Here is a 13,587-nt window from a genome sequence, read left to right on the forward strand (position 1 = left end):
AACATTTATCACTTCGCGATATATATTATTAATATTAATAAGCGAGTTAAACACTTAACCCTAACCAAAATAGACAAAGCCTTAGAACTAATTAAAATTAATGAGCAAAATCATACGAATAAATATTTATAGAAAGAATTTTTAAATTCTTTTTGCCGAAGCAAACAGGCAATATGCTCTACCAGGAATACATATATTTCTTGTGCTTCTGCTTGGAATCATTAATAGGCTATGTTCTGGGTCTATCTGCTTGAATTACAGGGGAAGAGGTGTAGAAATCGCCACCCCTGACGTCATGCATAATGTATTTGAACTAAAAAACCATGTGATACTGACATAGCCCAGCGGTGTCGTCCCATTGGATCGAATCCCATTCGACCAAATTGCCACTCGACCGATTTGTCTGAAATATGATTTCAAACAAATGTCTACACTGAGAGAAAAATAACCAGTTTAAAATACAGGAAGTTCATGGAAACTGGTGTTTCCATGAATTTCTTGTCAAATTAACGGGATATTCCGTAATTCTAAAATATAGGTAGCAACATGTTATAAAAACAGGTTTTACGTTTGCCAAAACTGCATTTGTAGACTGGTGGTTTTAACTATCTTACCATTTGAAAACACACGTTTAAAACCAGTTAAAAATACAAGACATACATGTAAATAGCCAAGAAATTTTGCATGTTAATTATACCATTTTCATGTAATATTTACCGGGTCGGTGCCTCTCAGATTAACATTGAAAATGAGTATATTCTACAGCATTAGCTCATGTAACAATATCATGAGGGCTAATGATATATTTTACAGGATGAAAAACGTAACAATATCATGAGGGATATCGGTAGATTTTACAGGATGAAAAACGTAACAATATCATGAGGGATATCGGTAGATTTTACAGGATGAAAAACGTAACAATATCATGAGAGTTAATGATATATTTTACAGGGTGAAAAACGTAACAATATCATGAGGGCTAATGATATATTTTACAGGATGAAAAACGTAACAATATCATGAGGGATATTGGTAGATTTTACAGGATGAAAAACGTAACAATATCATGAGGGATATTGGTAGATTTTACAGGAACCAAACTGCATTTTTTAATAGGCGTAAATCAGTATATTCTATAGCATAGGCTCGTATAACAATATCATGAGGGATATTGGTGGATTTTACAGGAACAAAACTGCAATTTTTGAAAGTGCTACACTTGTATATTCTATAGCATACGCTCGTGTAACAATATCATGAGGGATATTGGTAGATTATACAGGAACCAAAACGCAATTTCAAAAAGGTGTCCCTTTATAGTGCATTAAAACCCTTGTTTTATTTAGCAGTACAAAAACGTAAACTCTGTGAAATATTCCAGTAAAACCTCCCTTGAGAAAGTAGATTAAATTGTCAGGTGTTAAACTGCATAAAATAAGTACAGCTTCTGTAAATACTACAAAAATACTTATGTCCAGGTAAAAATGCATTAAGAGAGTTGACTAGAATTTTAAATATATTCCCTGTAAATTTCTTAACTCAATTTTCTAAATGTTATGAACTAACATGGTATTTCCACACAAAGCTGTAAATTCCAAAGATATAAAGTTGAACTATTCGAGTTAACAGATAAATTAAACAAAGCCTGTTGGGTTTAATGAACAATTTCAGTTTACAATAATGAAACTGTAATTCAAAGAAACATGACATTTTATTTTGAAAAGTCTACATTTGGTTTATTTAGAAGAGCCCAAGGAATTCTGAAAAGACAAACAATAAAAAGTTTATTATGGAGGGAAAGGTACTATTTTCTAATTATTGGAAGGCCATTGTAAGAAAGTGGGGATCCTTAGCTTCGTATTAATTTAAATGATTCCATTTTCCTGATTTGTTTTCACGTCTTAAAACATAATTATTTAAAAATCGTTTAAGATATCAACCAGAGGTTTTTGAGACTAATTTTAGATAATTCATAAAGAAATTAATAAATGATTTACTACAGCCTAAAATCGTCAGTAGCGTAAGTTTGCAATCACACGCTTCAACAACCCGCATGGCACTACGTCTAAAGGGAGCGTGAAGTTCCCAGGAAACCATTTTTGAATCGATTTACTTTGTTAAAACTAAGTCTTCCGTTAATTGAAATATGACTTAAAATAAATCGATAAAAAAATTTCTTTGGGCAGTTTATGCTCTCTTAAGAAAAACTCACGCGAGCGCAGCATCAGTCTACACTGAGGCCATTTTGGTAAAACATTTTTGAAACTTTTAAAAATTTATTTAAAAATTTAGGATTGAAAATTTAACTTACAGATTGTTATTCAGTCCAATCGATGTGAGATACTTTGTTCATTAACCCAGTGAGTTTTGAATTAATTGCAGTCTTAATCGTTGTACTATTTGTACTTATTTTTGCCAAATACCTGAAAATTAAATATTCATTGATTTATCACAATGGCATGATCTCATTTGCCAATTCCGTTAAAGGGAGGGTGAAAAGGAAAATAAAGTGATTTCAGAAGAAAATAGGGGAAAGTACGTATCTCTAGCTTTAGCTAGTGCAAGTCAACCCTTTCTCGTAAAAAAGCACTTGACGGCCCAATATTTGAATTCATCCAATCAGAGAGAGGCAACTTTCCGAGGGAAATTTTCTTACATAGGCTACCACATGTAAAATAACTTATACATAATTTAATGTAACCCCAAAAATTTAATATTCCAAAACTAAAAATTCACACCTAAAATTTAAAAAATTAAAACCTAAAAAAACCCAAAAACTAACGTAAAAAAAATCTGTTTATCTTTCTAAAATCTAAAAAAGGGTACTTTTCCACTATTATAATCCCTATCGAAGCTGAATAGCGGGTTGGTTCGAGAGGCCAAGCACCTCTCTCTAAACGGAATTTATAGAAAGTGTGACCAGCCCGTAATTCCCCTCCGAGTGTGGAAAACTTTCCATTCGTAAATTTTCGACTCCCGCAGGGGAAACGGTTAGCGAGAACCGAGGGGTCGGGCACTAGCCAAAATCCCATACATTTTCATCGAAATTCCAAAATCTTTAGATACGTCCTATAGAATACAGAATTGACAAATGAAAATCCCTCCTACATTATATTGCTTTCAAAATTCCGAACACAAAAATGCCATATGTCCGACCCCTCGGCAAGAACCCTTCCAACTTTTCCTAGAAAATCGTCAAGGTTGCCCCATTGTTAGTCTCCAACTCTCGATGCCCCTTTTTTGCTGGAAGTCGGTCGTCGGTCTTTAAACCATATTAGAATAAAATCCGCGATTTCCCGCCAAAAACGCAATCATGAAATGGCGCAAAAAAAGCCTTAACTCGACGCCTCGCGAAATCCTACGAGATACGTACTTCACCCTATTGGCCCCATTAACTTACTCGATAACTTTTACAATTATGTAGGGGAATTATTGGATAATAATATTCATTACAAATCCTGTGGACTGGTACACTTTTTAGGTCCGTCCCCTCGCTTAAACCCACCTTAAAATAGTCCGCCGAACACAAAGGGAAATTAACTTACTCGATAACTTTTATAAATATGTAGGGGAAATTCACCCCTTTAATCTAGATTTGATACTACATCCCACTTTTCAAAGTTTCCGATTTTCCCCAAACACAACGAGATTAACATAATAATTTTTCTACAATATTTCCTTTTGTCGGCGGTTATGAACATTTTTGATTTAACTTAAGAGCTGTAATTAAAGTTCTGACATACCTTTCTATCCGTTGAAGCGAATTGAAGTTAGGTGAAAATAAAGTTGACTTGAAGGAAAAATTCCACCGTGAAGAATATACCATATGAGCACACTGGAATATTTAATAAATTATATACCGGTATATTTATATTAAAATCACATTTCTGGATATAATTATTTTTCGGATGCAGGTACCTTTTGAATAATTATAGACGTTTCCAACCAGGTTCCTTTTTCCAGAAGTAAGTCAAGATCTCAAGGACTGCGGCGGGTGACGACCGATCGCGGAACACTGCTAAACTAGGCTAGTTCCTCTTTACCCTTCTGCAAAATTGCCTTTGATTGTGCACTGGGCAGCTTTTCTTTGCTTATACAGAAAAGCATTCCCACGTGATTCCACAACCAGCTTTCTACACCAAACGCCCCCCCCCCACTTAACTCTCCAAAAAGAGGAATTTACCAATGCGTTAGAGGTATAGCTTAGTAGGAGGTCAAAACTTATACTGAAATTATATATATATATAAAAAAAGACTTGTATTGGCCAAGCCTTAAAAACAATCGATAAGGTGTTTTTTTCAGATGGCTGAAGGTTCGGATATTGTTTTTTCCCACATTAAAAAATTAAAGACAATCAATATTTTACCACTATTTAGAAATACAAAACTAGAAGGATCCAAGTTCCGACATATGGAAAACCGAAAAAACTCAAGCTTTTAAATAATACACATAACCCCAAATCCCTTTCAATCATACCAAAAGTAAAACCCTTAATAATTTTTAATACCCGTTATACAACAACAACAAAAGTCATAACTATTCGAAGTTGTTGCCGGATAAGAGCAAAATTTATTCCGTCAAATTTCGCCCAAAAGTAAAAATAAGCAAACTATTTAATTTGTATAAAAAAACATATAAAAGGGAAATTTATTGTTTCGGTGTTGGCGAGACAGTCAAAGGAAAATAAATTTTAACTTGTCATAGGTATTTCTTGAAAAAGTAAGACGAACAGAAAGTTAAAATTGTCAAATCACGGTTAAGTGAATGTTCCCGTTTTCGAGATTTATTATTTTTTGTTTACTTTGTTTGTTGTTCAACTTGTTCCGATGCTACTTTTTTATTTTGTTATTTTTTACAAATTCTCTATTTCATACGTTTCACCACAACCTCCTGATCTCTTAGGCTTCACTCCTTGCTCAACCCTAGTGGGGGGTTTGTAACGATGAAATAGCGCTTCTATAGTTGCGTTGGAGATCTTCCGTGATTTCGCTTCTATGGTGGTTTTGAAGATATTCCCCTAAAAAACCCACACCTGAGAAGCGAAGGACTAACTAGCAAGAGCTTTTGTTTAGATTCTTGGAAGGAGGGATGTTATCGTAAACCATGTTAGCAGGGACTTTCACTGGCCTTAAAGGGAGGCTGAAGAGGAAAATGAAGTGATTTTTAATCGATTCTACTAATTATAAGACCTATCCTCGAGCCTATCCTGCATATAGCGAACAAAACTTCCAGGTCACGCGCTCAATGTCGCGTGCTACGGTTATTACATTACACGCAACATTTATCATATCTCGTGCTAAATAATGCTCGAAATAGAGCGTGCCACGTAACTTTTGTTCACTGAAAGGCAGAGCGTTACGCGATTGATCGGAGGGGCTTATTTAAAATTATTGATGAAATCTGAATCCATTTTTATTTTTAAAATCATTCAGAGGTATTTCCTGGATGTTTCACTATGCAGATAGGTCTTATTACTAGTAGAATAATCGATAAAAATAACTTATTTCCCACTTCACCCTCCCTTTAAAAGGTTTATTTCACGCTACTATTTGTGTGCCGGTCGAAAAGACTTTCCACAAATCATTGAAATATCTCTTAAAATGAATATATAAGGGGCATCTTATATATATATATATATTATATCTCAATTAATTAAGCAGGATTAATTCTTTTTTGCGGAAACGGCAAGCCTTAGTGTTAAAAGTACAAGCATGAATCGTTTTCAACGAATTTATGTTGGTCCGGTTGTAAAAACGTGAAGTATTCCTTTAAAAAACAGGTATTTTCAGTAAAGTCTTAAATACAGACTTCATGTAAAAATACCGATAACAAGTAAAATTAACACATCTTAGCATGTGTTTTCTTAAAATCAATCCTCATGTAGAACATACTAGGGTTATTTTGCGGAAACGACAAGCCTTACTGTTAAATGTACATATATGAATCGTTTTCCACGAATTTATGTTGGTCCGGTTGTAAAAACGGGAAGTATTCCTTTAAAAAACAGGTATTTTCAGTAAAGTCTTAAATACAGACTTCATGTAAAAATACCGATAACAAGTAAAATTAACACATCTTAGCATGTGTTTTCTTAAAATCAATCCTCATGTAGAACATACTAGGGTTATTTTGCGGAAACGACAAGCCTTACTGTTAAATGTACATATATGAATCGTTTTCCACGAATTTATGTTGGTCCGGTTGTAAAAACGGGAAGTATTCCTTTAAAAAACAGGTATTTTCAGTAAAGTCTTAAATACAGACTTCATGTAAAAATACCGATAACAAGTAAAATTAACACATCTTAGCATGTGTTTTCTTAAAATCAATCCTCATGTAGAACATACTAGGGTTATTTTGCGGAAACGACAAGCCTTACTGTTAAATGTACATATATGAATCGTTTTCCACGAATTTATGTTGGTCCGGTTGTAAAAACGGGAAGTATTCCTTTAAAAAACAGGTATTTTCAGTAAAGTCTTAAATACAGACTTCATGTAAAAATACCGATAACAAGTAAAATTAACACATCTTAGCATGTGTTTTCTTAAAATCTATCCTCATGTAGAACATACTAGGGTTATTTTGCGGAAACGACAAGCCTTACTGTTAAAAGTACATGTATGAATCGTTTTCAACGAATTTATGTTGGTCCGGTTGTAAAAACGGGAAGTATTCCTTTAAAAAACAGGTATTTTCAGTAAAGTCTTAAATACAGACTTCATGTAAAAATACCGATAACAAGTAAAATTGACACATCTTAGCATGTGTTTTCTTAAAATCAATCCTCATGTAGAACATACTAGGGTTATTTTGCGGAAACGACAAGCCTTAGTGTTAAAAGTATAGGTCTTAAACGTTATTCATTAAATACTGTTAGTCACGTGGAAATAACTAAAGGTGGGTCTGCATAAAACACGATGATTTGCAGTGAAATCGTCATGACAAGTGTTTACGTAAATTTAACATGAATAATATTTGTTAAAACTACGATTTTTTCTCTCAGTGTATGTAAAACATTTTCTCTCAGTGTGGTTCTCTGATTCTCCATCACGTTTTACTGCTGACGTTTCATTTCCTTTTTGTGGGTTTTAGTAATCCTTCGAAGCACAAAACAGCCAATGAAATTGAAATTCCAATCAACAAAATGTAGATTTCAAGAATTATATTTTCCAAAGTCAGAGGTTTAACAGCTTCTTCCTCACGGCCGTGTTTAGGTACGAACATATTGGGTGTTTTGTAATTACATTTAAACCGGGCAAGTTTAATTAATGGTGGAATTAAATCGGCACTGCTAAACCATGACGCTCTGCAAAACAAATGTTAAATTGTTGATGTTTTCCGAGGGGCTAGTCACTTGAGTAATCAGGTGAACAAAACCGCCGAAATCGATTACTTGATTTCTAGAATTCTAAGAAAATCATAAGTAATCATAATAAATTTTGTGAGTAATCAGAAATCTCCGATAATCACTGGAAATCACATGGAATATTGAGAGAATCAGAAATAATCACATGATTTCCTAGTAATCTTTTGTAATCATCTCGGTAATCACATATTTCGTCAAATAATCACGCATAATCAATCGAGGAATTCGAAAATCCAAAATAAAAATCGTAATCAGTTGAAATGGAGTAATCAGTGGAATTCAAATAGTAATCACGAGTAATCAGTGGAATTCAAATAGTAATCACGAGTAATCAGTGGAATTCAAATAGTAATCACGAGTAATCAGTGGAATTCAAATAGTAATCACGAGTAATCAGTGGAATTCAAATAGTAATCACGAGTAATCAGTGGAATTCAAATAGAAATCACGAGTTATCAGTGGAATTCAAATAGTAATCACGAGTAATCAGTGGAATTCAAATAGTAATCACGAGTAATCAGTGGAATTTAAATAGTAATCACGAGTAATCAGTGGAATTCAAATAGTAATCACGAGTAATCAGTGGAATTCAAATAGTAATCACGAGTAATCAGTGGAATTCAAATAGTAATCACGAGTAATCAGTGGAATTCAAATAGTAATCACGAGTAATCAGTGGAATTCAAATAGTAATCACGAGTAATCAGTGGAATTCAAATAGTAATCACGAGTAATCAGTGGAATTCAAATAGTAATCACGAGTAATCAGTGGAATTCAAATAGTAATCACGAGTAATCAGTGGAATTCAAATAGTAATCATGAGTAATCAGTGGAATTCAAATAGTAATCACGAGTAATCAGTGGAATTCAAATAGTAATCACGAGTAATCAGTGGAATTCAAATAGTAATCACGAGTAATCAGTGGAATTCAAATAGTAATCACGAGTAATCAGTGGAATTCAAATAGTAATCAAAAGTAATCTGCGGCAATAACGGGAAATCATTGTAAAGATTATGAAAATCACCTAAAATAATCGTAATCACGGAAATCAAGAAATTCATTCAGTAATCAACGGAATTCACATAAAAATTCAGAAATCAGAAATCAGGTGTACAAAATTTTGGAGAATGACTAACCCCTCGATGTTTTCCATGAAGTACAGGTCACAACCTAGGGTATTAAAACTCAATTTATAGCTTAGATCGTCATTTAAGTGGCGACATGAAATATTGCAAGAAATTGGAGAAATAAGAAGTATAGGAAGTCAATAAGAAAAAAATAACTTAAAAAGTTTGCTAATAATTAAGAAATTTTGAGATTTATATTAAATATGCTAAGAATTCGAAATATCAGAGGAAATGGCGAAATTACAAATACCACTAGTATTTCTAAAAATTGCACAGATAAAGGCGAGGTTGAATTTATTCCCTTCAGAGTAAATCCAGTTCCATCAGCTAGAGCCTAACTTGCTGCATAATGTTTTTCTTCGCAAGCTAGCTTTAGCCGCGTAGCTCTAGGATTCCGTTATATAGTTCCACTCCTATTCCTCAAAGTTTATTTACTAGGTTTTTTAATAGTGAATATTGCAATAGAGTTAAGGTCTCCCTATTCCTTTATTGGGATCACGACAATTCGGAGAATGACAATTCGGAGAACGACAACTCGGAGCACGACAACTGGGTGAAAGACAATTCGGTGAACGCGACAATCGGGTGAAAGACGATTGGGTGAATCCGACAATTGGGAGAATGACAACTCGGTGAAAGCGTCAACTGGGTGAAAGACAATTCGGAGAGTAGGACAACTGGCGGAACGACAATTCGGTGAATTGTACTCCTTGTTTTCCGAAAGAATAACGCAGATTTCACGAATAGAGGAACAATATAATAAATTTTTTATTGTAGTTAATACAATAAGTTAAAATAATTGAAATTACTTTCCAAAATAATGGGCCAAGTTGTGGGCTTTTTACGTCACATCTGAGACCTCAAAACACCGCTCCCGGATGGGCTCTAACCACTAACCGTTCGGTTAACAGCCGAACGCGCTAACCATTGTGCCACGGAAGCCCAAAAATTAAATGGTCGTCAGGTATTGTGGAAAAGCTATGACTTTTTACGTTACATCTGAGACCTCACAACACTGCTCCCGTGTGGACTCGAACCACCAACCTTTCGAATAACAGCTGAGCGCGCTAAACATTGCGCCACGGAAGCCCAAAAGTTATATGGTCGTCAGGTATTGTGGAAAAACTTTGACATTTTACGTTACATCTAAGACCTCACAACACCGCTCCCGGGAGGGCTCAAACCACCAGTCTTTGAATAACAGCTGAACGCGCTAACCATTGCGCCACGGAAGCCCAAAAATTAAAAGGTCGTCAGGTATTGTGGAAAAGCTATGACTTTTTACGTTACATCTGAGACGTCACAACACTGCTCCCGGGAGGGCTCAAACCACTAGTCTTTGAATAACAGCTGAACGCGCTAACCATTGCGCCACGGAAGCCCAAAAATTAAATGGTCGTCAGGTATTGTGGAAAAGCTATGACTTTTTACGTTACATCTGAGACATCACAACACCGCTCCCGGATGGGCTCAAACCACCAACCTATTGGTTAACAGCCGAACGCGCTAACCATTGAGCCACGGAAGCTCAGAAATTAAATGGTTGTCAGGTATTGTGGAAAAGTTATGACTTTTTCGTTACATGTGAGACCCCACAACACCTCTCCCGGGTGGGCTCGAACCACTAACCTTTCGGTTAACAGCCGAACGCGCTAACCATTGCGCCACGGAAGCCCAAAAATTAAATGGTCGTCAGGTATTGTGGAAAAAATCTGAATTTTTACGTTACATCTGAGACATCACAACACCGCTCCCGGATGGGCTCAAACCACCAACCTATTGGTTAACAGCCGAACGCGCTAACCATTGAGCCACGGTAGCCCGGAAATTAAATGGTCGTCAGGTATTGTGAAAAACTCTGACATTTTACGTTACATCTGAGGCTTCACAACACTGCTCCCGTGTGGACTCGAACCACCAACCTTTCGAATAACAGCTGAGCGCGCTAACCATTGCGCCACGGAAGCCCAAAAATTATATGATCGTCAGGTATTGTGGAAAAACTTTGACTTTTTACGTCACATCTGAGACCTCACAACACCGCTCCCGGATGGGCTCGAACCACTAACCGTTCGGTTAACAGCCAAACGCGCTAACCATTGTGCCACGGAAGCCCAAAAATTAGATGGTTGTCAGGTATTGTGGAAAAGCTATGACTTTTTACATTACATCTGAGACCTCAAAACACTGCTCCGGGGTGGGCTCGAACCTCCAGCCTTTTGAATAACAGCTGAGCGCGCTAACCATTGCGCCACGGAAGCCCAAAAATTATATGTTCGTCAGGTATTGTGGAAAAACCTTGACTTTTTACGTCACATCTGAGACCTCACAACATCGCTCCCGGATGGGCTCGAACCACCAACCTTTCGGTTACCAGCCGAACGCGCTAACCATTGCGCCACGGAAGCCCAAAAACTAATTGGTCGTCAGGTATTGTGGAAAAACTCTGACTTTTTACGTTACATCTGAGACCTCACAACACCGCTCCCGAATCTGCTTGAACCACCAAACTTTCGGTTAAAAGCCGAACGCGCTAACCATTGAGCCAAGGAAGCCCGGAAATTAAATGGTCGTCAGGTATTGTGAAAAACTCTGACATTTTACGTTACATCTGAGACGTCACAACACCGCTCCCGGGAGGGCTCAAACCACCAGTCTTTGAATAACAGCTGAACGCGCTAACCATTGCGCCACGGAAGCCCAAAAATTAAATGGTCGTCAGGTATTGTGGAAAAACTTTGGCTTTTTACGTTACATCTGAGACCCCACAACACCTCTCCCGGGTGGGCTCGAACCACTAACCTTTCGGTTAACAGGCGAACGCGCTAACCATTGCGCCACGGAAGCCCAAAAATTAAATGGTCGTCAGGTATTGTGGAAAAATCTGAATTTTTACGTTACATCTGAGACCTCACAACACCGCTCCCGAATCTGCTTGAACCACCAAACTTTCGGTTAAAAGCCGAACGCGCTAACCTTTGAGCCACGGTAGCCCGGAAATTAAATGGTCGTCAGGTATTGTGAAAAACTCTGACATTTTACGTTACATCTGAGATCTCTTAACACCGCTACCGGGAGGGCTCAAACCACCAGTCTTTGAATAACAGCTGAACGCGCTAACTATTGCGCCACGGAAGCCCAAAAATTAAATGGTCGTCAGGTATTGTGGAAAAGTGATGACTTTTTATGTTACATCTGAGACCTCACAACATCGCTCCCGGATGGGCTCGAACCACCAACCTTTCGGTTACCAGCCGAACGCGTTAACCATTGCGCCACGGAAGCCCAAAAACTAATTGGTCGTCAGGTATTGTGGAAAAACTCTGACTTTTTACGTTACATCTGAGACCTCACAACACCGCTCTCGAATCTGCTTGAACCACCAAACTTTCGGTTAAAAGCCGAACGCGCTAACCATTGCGCCACGGAAGCCCAAAAACTAATTGGTCGTCAGGTATTGTGGAAAAACTCTGACTTTTTACGTTACATCTGAGACCTCACAACAACGCTCCCGAATCTGCTTGAACCACCAAACTTTCGGTTAAAAGCCGAACGCGCTAACCATTGAGCCACGGAAGCCCGGAAATTAAATGGTCGTCAGGTATTGTGAAAAACTCTGACATTTTACGTTACATCTGAGACGTCACAACACTGCTCCCGGGATTGCTCAAACCACCAGTCTTTGAATAACAGCTGAACGCGCTAACCATTGCGCCACTGAAGCCCAAAAATTAAATGGTCGTCAGGTATTGTGCAAAAGCTATGACTTTTTACGTTACATCTGAGACATCACAACACCGCTCCCGGATGGGCTCAAACCACCAACCTATTGGTTAACAGCCGAACGCGCTAACCATTGCGCCACGGAAGCCCAAAAATTAAATGGTCCTCAGGTATTGTGGAAAAGCTATGACTTTTTACGTTACATCTGAGACATCACAACACCGCTCCCGGATGGGCTCAAACCACCAACCTATTGGTTAACAGCCGAACGCGCTAACCATTGCGCCACGGAAGCCCAAAAATTAAATGGTCGTCAGGTATTGTGGAAAAGCTTAGGCTTTTTACGTTACATCTGAGACCCCACAACACCTCTCCCGGGTGGGCTCGAACCACTACCCTTTCGGTTAACAGCCGAACGCGCTAACCATTGCGCCACGGAAGCCCAAATTTTAAATGGTCGTCAGGTATTGTGGAAAAAATCAGAATTTTTACGTTACATCTGAGACCTAACAACACCGCTCCCGAATCTGCTTGAACCACCAAACTTTCGGTTAAAAGCCGAACGCGCTAACCATTGAGCCACGGTAGCCCGGAAATTAAATGTTCGTCAGGTATTGTGAAAAACTCTGACATTTTACGTTACATCTGAGACCTCTTAACACCGCTCCCGGGAGGGCTCAAACCACCAGTCTTTGAATAACAGCTGAACGCGCTAACCATTGCGCCACGGAAGCCCAAAAATTAAATGGTCGTCAGGTATTGTGGAAAAGCTATGACTTTTTACGGTACATCTGAGACCTCAAAATACTGCTCCGGGGTGGGCTCGAACCTCCAGCCTTTTGAATAACAGCTGAGCGCGCTAACCATTGCGCCACGGAAGTCCAAAAATTATATGGTCGTCAGGTATTGTGGAAAAACTCTGACTTGTTACGTTACATCTGAGACCTCACAACACCGCTCCTGAACCTGCTTGAACCACCAAACTTTCGGTTAAAAGCCGAACGCGCTAACCATTGAGCCACGGAAGCCCGGAAATTAAATGGTCGTCAGGTATTGTGGAAAAACTCTGACTTTTTACGTTAACTCTGAGACCTCAAAACACTGCTCCGGGGTGGGCTCGAACCACCAGCCTATTGAATAACAGCTGAGCGCGCTAACCATTGCGCCACGGAAGCCCAAAAATTATATGGTCGTCAGGTATTGTGGAAAATCCCTGACTTTTTACGTTACATCTGAGACCTCACAACATCGCTCCCGGATGGGCTCGAACCACCAACCTTTCGGTTACCAGCCGAACGCGCTAACCATTGCGCCACGGAAGCCCAAAAACTAATTGGTCGTCAGGTATTGTGGAAAAACTC

General features: G+C 38.0%; 1 long non-coding RNA gene and 3 other non-coding genes across 4 annotated transcripts; all 4 read right to left on the reverse strand.

Annotated features, from left to right (window-relative positions):
* Positions 1-1,695: 1,695 nt before the first annotated feature.
* On the reverse strand, positions 1,696-4,132 carry LOC149596305 (uncharacterized). Its single transcript, XR_016379375.1, has 4 exons — positions 3,922-4,132; positions 3,747-3,838; positions 2,315-2,426; positions 1,696-1,763 (listed from the first exon to the last, which is right to left on the reverse strand). It is a non-coding gene; the product is annotated as an uncharacterized LOC149596305 (long non-coding RNA).
* Positions 4,133-10,838: 6,706 nt separating this feature from the next.
* TRNAT-GGU (transfer RNA threonine (anticodon GGU)) lies at positions 10,839-10,911 on the reverse strand. The gene has a single exon. It is a non-coding gene; the product is annotated as a tRNA-Thr (tRNA).
* An 804-nt stretch (positions 10,912-11,715) lies between these two features.
* Positions 11,716-11,788, reverse strand: TRNAT-GGU (transfer RNA threonine (anticodon GGU)). Its single transcript has one exon. It is a non-coding gene; the product is annotated as a tRNA-Thr (tRNA).
* Positions 11,789-13,475: 1,687 nt separating this feature from the next.
* TRNAT-GGU (transfer RNA threonine (anticodon GGU)) lies at positions 13,476-13,548 on the reverse strand. The gene has a single exon. It is a non-coding gene; the product is annotated as a tRNA-Thr (tRNA).
* Positions 13,549-13,587: the final 39 nt, after the last annotated feature.

This window comes from Phalangium opilio, unplaced genomic scaffold (genome assembly GCF_054372755.1).
Source record: "Phalangium opilio isolate 3A_F unplaced genomic scaffold, DU_Popi_V2 ptg000390l_1, whole genome shotgun sequence".
In the NCBI taxonomy this organism is placed as follows: Eukaryota; Metazoa; Arthropoda; class Arachnida; order Opiliones; family Phalangiidae; genus Phalangium; species Phalangium opilio.